The sequence below is a fragment of the Eufriesea mexicana genome, unplaced genomic scaffold (genome assembly GCF_001483705.2).
Source record: "Eufriesea mexicana isolate 0111107269 unplaced genomic scaffold, ASM148370v2 scaffold657, whole genome shotgun sequence".
Classification (NCBI taxonomy): Eukaryota; Metazoa; Arthropoda; class Insecta; order Hymenoptera; family Apidae; genus Eufriesea; species Eufriesea mexicana.
In genome coordinates this window covers 1,281,432-1,291,013 of record NW_016908821.1, presented here as the reverse complement: position 1 = coordinate 1,291,013, position 9,582 = coordinate 1,281,432, and the positions used below count along the sequence as shown (strand labels likewise).

Genomic DNA, 9,582 nt, shown 5'->3' with positions numbered 1-9,582 from the left:
ATAATATTTCAATGGATTGTATATCTGTCTTTAAAAATTTAACCGATATACAATATTTACTTTCTAAATTACGATACATTAATATATTAAATAATTTTTTGAATTACAATAACAAATAATAAATTTTAATAAATTTGATTTTAAAAGCATTTTACATTAATCAAACTAATATATTTGTTATAACTAGGTTGTAATGAAAACAACTGTTGGTGATGTTGAGTTAGAATTATGGGCAAAAGAAACTCCAAAGGCATGTAGAAATTTCATACCATTATGTATGGAAGGTTATTAGGGTGACACTATCTCTCATAGAATTATCAAAGGATTCATAGCACAAGGTGGTGATTCAACAGGTACAGGAGAAGGTGGTAAAATATATGGAGAACCATTTAAAGTGAGACTATATTTAAAAATGAAATGAATTCTTTTTTTCTTCAATAATAATTATTAGATATTTGTGTTTTAGGACGAATTTCATACAAGATTACTTTTTTGTCGACGAGGTTCAATTGCTGTGGCAAAGATGATAATGATTCCCAATTCTACTTTACTCCTGGTTTTACATCAGAATTGCAGAATAAACATACAATCTTTGGTAAGGTTACTGAAGAAACTATATATAACATGCTTAAACTTAAAGGAGCACTTGTAGATGAGGTAAATTTAATGTTTGTAAGAAAATATATCAAGAATTGATATAAATATAATATTCCCCCTTTTTTTTGTAGAATGATAGGCCACTTTATGCTCCAAAAATGATAAAAGCTGAATTATTGAACAATCCATTTTCTGATATTATACCAAGAATAATAGTACAGGAAAGTGAAGAAGTAAAGGACAGTTCAAAAACTAAAACAGGAGGAGTAAAGTAAAAATCATATATGTTTGTAGCATTTATCCATGATAGTATTATTCTTTGTAATGAAAAATTTTGTTACAGAAATTTGAATCTTTTATCATTTGGCAAAAAAGCAAAGGAAGATGAAGAAGAATCTGCGATATTAAATAAAAAGTCTAGTGGTAAGAGCAAATCAGCTCATGATCATTTAACTGATCAAAAATTAAACTCATAACCAACTGTTGAACCTCCTGGACCTCCAAATAAAGAAAGGAAAGAAGACCGTATCAGCGATTGGGAATTATTGGGGAATAATTGGGAAATTAATAAATTATGCAATCTCTGCAATTAATCTATGAACTTTTATAACTGTATCGCATAGCTGGCTCTTTGCGCAACATTCTTATACAATTTTTGCACTTAATTTGACGCTAATTAGTTTGTTATTATTACTTACTTGATGACGTACGTGATTTGATAAATAAGAACAAAAATGATATGAGAATGTTCATAAGGATATACTTTTTATAATGTGTGCATATAATTTGTAAATTAATTGCATAAAAGATTGTAATTAATGAAAAACTAATAGTCTTATCAGCATCAATTCGATCATTTTGAGTTATAATTACACATATACTATTATACGTAAATTATAATACTTATCCTTAGTAACAAATTATTAATGTTAATAATAGATTGTTCACAACGTAAATTTATAATAAAAGTGAAAACATTAAGGAATAACTGGCTATTACTTGAACTTGGAAGGAATTTATGTCAAAATGTAACTATAATTTGCAAAAAGTTTATAAACTATTACACTGATTGTTTATAACAAATTAATATTGTTAGTAACAAATTGCTCGCAACGTATATTTATAATAAAAGTGAAAAAATTAATAAATTATTGCCTACTACTTAAACAAATGACGTATTTGTGTTAGAATATATTCGGAACTTACAAGAAGTTAATAAATTAATAAATTTATTGTCAATAACAAATTAAAATCTCTGATAAAAAATAGTTTGCAACATATATTAACGATAAAAGTCAAAAAAGTTAATAAATTGTTAGTTATTACAGCGAAAAAGTAACTTTTAAAGGAATCGGTAAAGTTCGGAAATTTTCGCCGATCTTCGGTCGGCCGCCGCTATATAAAGGGGTCCGCGTGAAGGCTCGAGCCAGTTGTCGGTTCGACTTCGGAAGGTTCGCGTTAATATTCTTTCTTTTTGTTTCAGGTTTTAATTATCTTTCTTTTTTTCAGATTCTATTTCTTTTATTCTAGATTTCATTGTTTATGCATTCAAGTGTTTTGTACAATATGCGAATGCTTCGTCGTTGGTTTATTTGCATATCATCGTTGGCTAGGCCAATGGCTATTCAATGGCCATTGTCCACTCTCTTAAATAATTTAACAATAACTTCTTCTTTCAGGTACTAATTATTTTTTGTTTCAGGTTTTAATTATCTTTCTTCTTCCAGATTTTATTTCTCTCATTTTATTTGACTTTGTTTCAGCATTCGAGTATTTCGTACAATATTCGAATGCTTCGTCGTTGGTTTATTTGTATATCATCGTTGGCTAGACCAATGGCTATTCAGTGGCCATTGTCCACTCTCTTAAATAATTTAACAATAATTTCTTCTTTCAGGTTCTAATTATTTTTCTTCTTCCAGATTTTATTTCTTTCATTCTATTTGTCTCTTTGTTTCAGCATTCGAGTATTTCGTACAATATTCGAATGCTTCGTCGTTGGTTTACTTATGTCTCATCGTTGGCTAAATCTTTCCTTTCACAAATTTTACGACTTCCGTTCGATTTGTTTTCGTTAGAGCGTTCGAGTATTTCGTATAATACTCGAGCGCTTCCTCGTTGGTATGTTTATATCTCACCGTTGGAATGTTTCTGTCTCGTAGTTATGTTGCTCAGGTCTCGTCGTTGGCTTGCTCGTTCCATTTGGTTATTAACCTTGATGGTTTCCTCGTACTAATCCCTTTCCTTTCAGCTACATATTAACAATAATATATTCTGTTTTAGCTTTTAGGTTTCTCAAGATTCTGTTTGCGACACATCAATGAACGATGCGTGCGTTTACTTTTAAGTAATCATAAGATAGATCCATAGACTAAGTATCATGTGCGCGCTATCTGTACAAAGGTAAGCTACCTAACTTGGAGCGAAATTTATAAATTCTCTATCATTTTCTTATCCCCCTCGTTTAGCAAATAGAACATAATTGTTCTCGCGATAATCGCGATCGTTCGTAAGTACCGACTAGCCTACGCGACGTGCTCTCGTGTACTCGATAAGTACATGCTTCGTAAGTCATCCTCACGACTCGTCTCCGACACTCATTTCCAGTCACTGTCAATCTCGTCATGCATCGGGTTCCAGGGTGACCCCCTCGGATCAGTGCGTCTTCTGACCTCGACGGGGCGGTCCGCTGCCTAAGTCGTACGCGACTGGGGCTCGGGCACATGCTGGCTGACGGACTAGTACCATCTACGGTTAGACCACAGGGATGATTAAGTTCTACCCCGTGTGGCTGGGATGCGAAGTGTCTGTCTTGGCCGGCAACCGCCCAGCAGGGCCCTCGCGTTGACACTAGAAGTTTCATTGGTTCAGGGACTATCCTTGGTCCACGTGTAAGTCTTGGCGAGTGCGACAGTGACTGGAATTGAGCTAGGCCCGATCGGGAGGGTGCCGAGGTATGAAGTTATCTCTGTACACGGGAGTACATCGCCTAGGCTAGTCGGTCTTTCGAATAATCGCGAACTCGTTCGGGCGCGTCGCGATTTTCTATTAGCTCGCGTGTTTGATATTTCATTCCCTATTTTTATGGGAACTTGAAAATATCTTAGCGTTGCGACAGTAGAGTTTCAGTATACCGAACCGAAACCCCTTTTGTAAGACACGAAATATAATAAAGTGTCAGTAGAGTCATTTTAACTTAATTCGCTCCAAGTTAGGTTAGGTTGCCTTTGATACAGATGGCGCCAGCAGGCTGCGCCACTAGGGCGCATGTCGGGTCTCGATGCGTAGCCACCTCCTCGTGGTGAGACCTGGTAATTGGTATCGTTTTTCGATACCAAGCTAAGAGCTACGCACCAAAGTTGAAATATTAGTTATAAGCTAGTTGTAAGTTAGTTATAAGTTAGTCATTATTTAGTTATAAGTTAACTATAAATGAGTCATTAATTAGTTATAAGTTAATTATAAGTTAGTCGTTAATTAGTTATAAATTAATGACAAGTTAGTCATTAGTTAATTTTAACTTAATTATAGATTATCTATAAGTCAGCAATGATTTAGTAATAAGTTTAAGATATGTCCTATCTCTTGTAAATTTTCAAAGTTCCTTTTGGAACTTTGAAAAATAAGAGTGGGTAATATCTGTTGAAGAAATATGCAAATTAAGACGAATTAAGAGGAATTAAGGTAAGTAAGGTAAGTATAATAGTAAAAATTTCTAACAATGAGAAGACTATGTATTTCGTGTAATATTCATGTAAAGATTACAAAAATTAGTTCTCTAGAATTCTTAAAACATGACGTAATTTCTTGTAATTTAGCCGACGATCGGCCTCCTATCATGTTATATATACCTAATATAAAATCGCAAAAGCGACAGAAAATTTTATGCAGAAACATCAAAAGAATTGTCTAAAATCATTCTTGGAAATGACGTCATTTCTTAGAATCGGTCGTCGAGCGACCTCCTGTCATGTTATGTTATCCTGATACAAAGTCGCGAAATTGGCCAAAAATTTTTCGTCAAGGCCGCAAATGTATTGTCCTTTCAATTCTTGGAAATGACGTCATTTCTTAGAATCGGTCGGCGAGCGACCTCTTGTCATGTTATGTTATCCTGATACAAAGTCGCGAAATTGGCCAAAAATTTTTCGTTGAGACCGCAAGAATATTGTGGTAAGAATTCTTGGAAATGACGTCATTTCTTGGAATCAGTCGGTGAACGACCTCCTTTCATGTTATGTTATCCTGGTACAAAGTCGCGAAATTGGCCAAAAATTTTTCGTCAAGGCCGCAAATGTATTGTCCTTTCAATTCTTGGAAATGACGTCATTTCTTAGAATCGGTCGTCGAGCGACCTCCTGTCATGTTATGTTATCCTGATACAAAGTCGCGAAATTGGCCAAAAATTTTTGATTGAGACGTCAGGGATATTGTTCTAAGAATTCTTGGAAATGACGTCATTTCATGGAATCAGTCGGCGAGCGACCTCTTCACATGTTATGTATTCCTGATATAAAATTCTAGAATTGTCAGTCAGCGCCATCTATGACTTTTGACTGAAAGCATTTGCTACAATTAGTAATATAAAATTCTAGAAATGCCGGTCAGCGCCATCTATGATTTTGGACCGTAACTCAAGCTTTCGGTCCAAAATCATAGATGGCGCTGAACGACATTTCTAGAATTTTATATGAGGAACTGTAACACAAGCTTCGCGTTCAAAATCACAGATGGCGCTGACCGATAAAATTTGAATTTTCATTGGAAAATTAACAAATTACTTAATATTCGCGATTAATTTATGAACTTTTATAATTGCATCGTAAAGGCACGTCCTTTACTAACTTTCTAATATAACTTTGGATATTAATTTCTTCCTAATTAATTAATTACGAATAATTATTCCCCACCTTTTCATTAATTACTGTTTCCCGTACAATTAATTTATGAATTACATGTACACGTTATAAAAACAATTTAGGAATATTCTCATATAATTTTTGTTCCTATTTTACTTCTAGTTTCGTTCATAATTAATTATTTTAATAAACATACGTCTCGATCGTTGCTATCAAATCCCGGACGCCAAGTAATTAATAATAACAAATTATTTAACGTCAAATTATATGCAAAAATTGCATAAGAATGTTGCTCAAAGATACAGCTTTGCAATGCAATTATAAAAGTTCATAAAGTAATCGCAGAAATCGAGTAATTTGTTAATTTTCTACTGTCAAAGCATCTGTCCTTCTCTAATTGCTTGCTGTCCTTGTCATAAAGTTCAGACGACCTCCTTGCTCATTCTATGTTCCTGTTACTTTCCTGAGCTTCTGGTCCAAAATTATAGATGGAGCTGATCGAATGTCCCTTGAATTTCTATCCTTGTCTATCTCATTGATAAAATTTATCAATAAAGCCAATATTAAAATCAATAAGCTGTATAAGAGGAATATTAAGTTTATTTGTGAATATATTTGGACATAATGGCATAATATAATAATATAATAATATGGCATACAATATGGCATAGTTTACTACAGATTTTAAAAAATATCCTTCTTTAATTCTTCGTTATTTTTATAACAACATGAAGGAAGACGCAGTAATTATAGGTAAACTATAATTATTATTAATTTTAACAATTTATCTTCGTTGATAATTAATTTCTTGTTAATTAACACTTTGCACTCGAGAGGCGCCTTTTAGTCGCCATTTGATAAAATTTCGAAGCTCGATTTTAATTAATATATCAAATTTAAAATAACGTAACAGTGTGCGAGGTATCGAAATAAAATAATTCTACGTGCTAATTATTATACGATTTCTTATTTACTGCTCAGAAAATATCAACAGTTTTATAGCAGAAAATTTGTCAACTTGTACCCTTCTATAGCCAAAAAATAGTCGAGAGCGAAGATTAATATATTTAAATAATTTATATTTAAAACGAATTTTATATTGAAAATTTAAAACAGCATAAAAATGGCAAATGGAATTTGGTTGTTGGCCCGAAGTGTCATGGTTTGTGAGAGAAAGAGAGTGATGAATGGTGGCGCCATCGGAACATGCATAAATACACCTAGGTTACTTCCACTATTCTGTTAATATTGTTCAGAGGGGTTGGCTTATATGTATGATGTTACTTACTGTAATGTCACGTTTCTTCGTAGCACCGAAAGACCAACGCGTGCCAAGATTTCAAAGAGAAAAGACAATGGAGAATAGAGATACCTTCAGTGGCGCCACCTAAGCACAACGCGAGGTATAGGTTCTTTTAGACGTATATACTTGCAAGGTTAAATATAAGTAGCCTCTTTAATTAGTTTTCCATATTTTATTAAAGTAATTTGTGGATTATTTGACAGAAAATTATTTGGAATATTTCACAGAAAATTGCTAGGAAAATTTCATAGAAAAATATCTAGAACACTTCATAGTAAATTATCTGGAAAATTGAATACAAAATTGTCTGGAAAATTTCACAGAAAATTATCTGAAATATTTCATAGAAAATTGGAAGGAAAATTTCATAGGAAATTCATACGAAAATTTCACAGAAAAATATCTAGAGCATTGCATGGTAAATTATCTGAGAAATTTCATAGAAAATTGTCTAGAAAATTTCGCAGAAAATTATTTGGAATATTTCATAAAGAATTGCTACGAAAATTTCACAGAAAATTATCTGCAAAATTTCGTAGAAAATTATATAGAATATTTCATAGAAAATTACTAAGAAAATTTCATAGAAAACTCTACAAAATTTCTTGCTAAATTACCAGAAAAATTTCAGAGAATCGATAGGAAAACTTCACAGAAGATAATCACAGAATTCCACAAAAAATTGATAATAAAATTTCCCAGGACATCGATAAGAAAATTCCTCGGAAAATTATCCATAATATCTCACTAAAAATCTCTGAAAAAATTCCCAGCGAATTACCCGGAAAATTTCCTAACAAATTCGACTGGACTATTTCCAAAAACCTCGTATCACCTTATGGCTGCACCCAGTACCCTCTCGAGATCAAAGTCCACTTGCCGCGATCCAGCTAAAAATCGATTTCCCAAATAAACTAATTACACAACCTTGGGTACAGCCATTAGAGGGATGAAGGCTTCGCAAGCACTCGAAGTGAAATTTAACACGTTCCATGACAGGCTGCTTTCGGCTCGTAAGATGTGTACCACCGACTGTGCACACACTTGTTTTGCTTTCGCGTCTTTTGCATACGCCGGAAACGTCAGTGGCTTGAATGGAAAGTTCAGCGTGCATTGAAAACGGTACACTTGGCTAGAAATGTGCGACGAAGTGCAGAGTGATTTTGCCTTAAGCACTCGCGGATGGCGAATCGAGCACCAAAGATATTTCACGCGCGAATGTGAAAGTGTCGAGGCTCTTAACCACGGAAAACGCATAATTAATAATTCGCCGTGAGCGATATCGTAATATTCAAAACGATCTATGCCTAACTTAGCAGTGCTGTAAACGATTACCTCGAAGTTTCCTTTAAAGGCACGCGAAACGCTTCCTGGTGGAGTAATTCATTCGCCATTGTGCGTCACGTACTCGTCACATCCTTCACCTAACGTCATATACATACCGTGACGCTAATTGAACATTCCACGTGTAGGATATATAAATCGCAAAAATTCTTCACAGCAGGACTACCGTCCGGCAGCTAAATATAGTATGTGCGATGACTGTAATTAAAATGCAATGTTCGTGTAATGTTCCTTCCCATTTGGACGAAAGTCAGTAGCCAGTTTGATGAGACTGTCAGAAGCTGAGGATTTGCAGTGAGTGGGAAGGTAAAGTGTCTAATTGTAAGATCAGATACTTCGATTTGGTAGTATTAATGTTGGTTCATCTGGTGGATCATAATTTAATAATGGGAATAAGTATGAAAATATTTTCCTCACACAAGTGTTCTGACACTAGTTCTTCTATAAGGAGTAATGGAATGAAGAGTGTTATTCTTTAGGCTTCGTCAAACACGGTTCAACCTTCTTCATGTGAGAGGAAAATGACCTAATCTGGTTAGATAAGTTAAAGGAATTTAACGTATGCAGTGTTATTCCAATAATAGATGTACCTGAGACAGTACTGGAGTGATTATTTTATTTCACACTTATTCAAACCTCGTGCAACCACGTCCAACGTGAGCCAAAAATGACCTAATTTGATAAGATACTTTAAGCAAATTCAATATTCTTAAATTTCCTGGAATAATCTGTCTATTTAATCTGTTACCGTGGTAACTGCTATGTTCTATGTATGTTCAAACTGGACTCAACTATATGCAACATGAGATAAAAATGATTTAATCTAATCAGAAGAGTCAAGAAGTTTAACATAACTGAATTTACTGTTTAAATGCTAATTAAATACTAGTTTCGTTTATTTCACACTTCTTCAAACCGGATCCAATTATCTGCAACACATGACAAAAGCGGTGAAACCTACTCAGATGACTTAAGTATGATAAGATTCCTAAATTTCTCACGTAATCAGTCTACCTAAACTAGTATCTAAGTAGCTACTGCATTCTACATTTCTTCAAACTAGTTCCAACCATCTTCGACGTAATAGAAAAATGATCCATTTGAAACAAACCTAACATTCCCAGGTTTCCTACAAAGACCAGTTTACCTAGGTCAGTATTAAAACAATCATTCTATTTCATACTTCCTCAAACTAGACCCAACCATCTTCTATACATGACAAAGATGATCCAATCTATTCAAATAATACAAACAAACCCAATATTCCTAAATTTACTTTAATAGACAATTTAGCTAAATCAATGCTGCTAGAAAAACTCCAGTCCATACTTCTTTAAACTAGTTCCAACCATCTTCGACACAAGATAAGAATGATCCAATTCAAACAAATCCAATATTCCTAAGTTTGCTCTAATAACCAACCTACTTATGCTAAACCAATACTGAAACAATAACTCCATTCCACACTCTTTTTAAAAA

The 9,582-nt window shown here is 33.7% G+C and overlaps 1 protein-coding gene across 2 annotated transcripts in view; it reads right to left on the bottom strand.

Moving 5' to 3' along the window:
* Positions 1-9,582, bottom strand: part of LOC108546346 (fibroblast growth factor receptor homolog 1) — a 132,026-nt gene that overhangs the window by 81,204 nt on the left and 41,240 nt on the right. Inside the window, exon 1 of one of the 2 annotated variants that reach the window (XM_017898380.1) lies at positions 6,745-6,789. The exons of the other annotated variant lie outside the window; for it this stretch is intronic. The gene's annotated coding sequence lies outside the window, so the exon portion shown is untranslated. Of the gene's footprint in view, positions 1-6,744; positions 6,790-9,582 lie in introns of those variants that run through there. 2 annotated transcript variants of the gene reach the window in all.